Source organism: Schistocerca americana, unplaced genomic scaffold (assembly GCF_021461395.2).
Source record: "Schistocerca americana isolate TAMUIC-IGC-003095 unplaced genomic scaffold, iqSchAmer2.1 HiC_scaffold_266, whole genome shotgun sequence".
NCBI lineage: Eukaryota > Metazoa > Arthropoda > Insecta > Orthoptera > Acrididae > Schistocerca > Schistocerca americana.
Genome location: NW_025725979.1, coordinates 45,001 through 47,500, shown reverse-complemented (window position 1 = coordinate 47,500; position 2,500 = coordinate 45,001).

The window sequence follows — 2,500 nt, the reverse complement described above, 5'->3', positions numbered from 1 at the left end:
TGCCTTAACCTAACCCGTATTGTGCCTTAACCTAACCCGTATTGTGCCTTAACCTAACCCACGTTGTGCCTTAACCTAACCCACGTTGTGCCTTAACCTAACCCACGTTGTGCCTTAACCTAACCCACGTTGTGCCTTAACCTAACCCACGTTGTGCCTTAACCTAACCCACGTTGTGCCTTAACCTAACCCACGTTGTGCCTTAACCTAACCCACGTTGTGCCTTAACCTAACCCATATTGTGCCTTAACCTAACCCATATTGTGCCTTAACCTAACCCATATTGTGCCTTAACCTAACCCATATTGTGCCTTAACCTAACCCATATTGTGCCTTAACCTAACCCATATTGTGCCTTAACCTAACCCATATTGTGCCTTAACCTAACCCATATTGTGCCTTAACCTAACCCATATTGTGCCTTAACCTAACCCATATTGTGCCTTAACCTAACCCATATTGTGCCTTAACCTAACCCGTATTGTGCCTTAACCTAACCCGTATTGTGCCTTAACCTAACCCGTATTGTGCCTTAACCTAACCCGTATTGTACCTTAACCTAACCCGTATTGTGCCTTAACCTAACCCGTATTGTGCCTTAACCTAACCCGTATTGTGCCTTAACCTAACCCGTATTGTGCCTTAACCTAACCCGTATTGTGCCTTAACCTAACCCGTATTGTGCCTTAACCTAACCCGTATTGTGCCTTAACCTAACCCGTATTGTGCCTTAACCTAACCCGTATTGTGCCTTAACCTAACCCGTATTGTGCCTTAACCTAACCCGTATTGTGCCTTAACCTAACCCGTATTGTGCCTTAACCTAACCCGTATTGTGCCTTAACCTAACCCACGTTGTGCCTTAACCTAACCCACGTTGTGCCTTAACCTAACCCACGTTGTGCCTTAACCTAACCCACGTTGTGCCTTAACCTAACCCACGTTGTGCCTTAACATAACCCACGTTGTGCCTTAACCTAACCCACGTTGTGCCTTAACCTAACCCACGTTGTGCCTTAACCTAACCCACATTGTGCCTTAACCTAACCCATATTGTGCCTTAACCTAACCCATATTGTGCCTTAACCTAACCCATATTGTGCCTTAACCTAACCCATATTGTGCCTTAACCTAACCCATATTGTGCCTTAACCTAACCCATATTGTGCCTTAACCTAACCCATATTGTGCCTTAACCTAACCCATATTGTGCCTTAACCTAACCCATATTGTGCCTTAACCTAACCCATATTGTGCCTTAACCTAACCCATATTGTGCCTTAACCTAACCCATATTGTGCCTTAACCTAACCCATATTGTGCCTTAACCTAACCCATATTGTGCCTTAACCTAACCCATATTGTGCCTTAACCTAACCCATATTGTGCCTTAACCTAACCCATATTGTGCCTTAACCTAACCCATATTGTGCCTTAACCTAACCCATATTGTGCCTTAACCTAACCCATATTGTGCCTTAACCTAACCCATATTGTGCCTTAACCTAACCCATATTGTGCCTTAACCTAACCCATATTGTGCCTTAACCTAACCCATATTGTGCCTTAACCTAACCCATATTGTGCCTTAACCTAACCCATATTGTGCCTTAACCTAACCTATATTGCGCCTTAACCTAACCCATGTTGCGCCTTAACCTAACCTATGTTGCGCCTTAACCTAACCTATGTTGCGCCTTAACCTAACCTACGTTGCGCCTTAACCTAACCTATATTGCGCCTTAACCTAACCTATATTGCGCCTTAACCTAACCTATATTGCGCCTTAACCTAACCTATATTGCGCCTTAACCTAACCTACGTTGCGCCTTAACCTAACCCACGTTGCGCCTTAACCTAACCCACGTTGCGCCTTAACCCAACCCACGTTGCGCCTTAACCCAACCCACGTTGCGCCTTAACCCAACCCACGTTGGGCCTTAACCCAACCCACGTTGCGCCTTAACCCAACCCACGTTGGGCCTTAACCCAACACACGTTGGGCCTTAACCCAACACACGTTGGGCCTTAACCCAACACACGTTGGGCCTTAACCCAACACACGTTGGGCCTTAACCCAACACACGTTGGGCCTTAACCCAACACACGTTGGGCCTTAACCCAACACACGTTGGGCCTTAACCCAACACACGTTGGGCCTTAACCCAACACACGTTGGGCCTTAACCCAACACACGTTGGGCCTTAACCCAACACACGTTGGGCCTTAACCCAACACACGTTGGGCCTTAACCCAACACACGTTGGGCCTTAACCCAACACACGTTGGGCCTTAACCCAACACACGTTGGGCCTTAACCCAACACACGTTGGGCCTTAACCCGCTCTGTAATTGTCATACGACGCGTTAAATTAGTGTAGTGTTGCCTAACTGCAACCCCCGCAATATAGTTTGCTACTCGCACTGCCTGGTCCCCAGTGTATCGCTTCATGTTAAACACCTTGCAGCGATACACTGTAATGTGGATGGCAGCAGGACG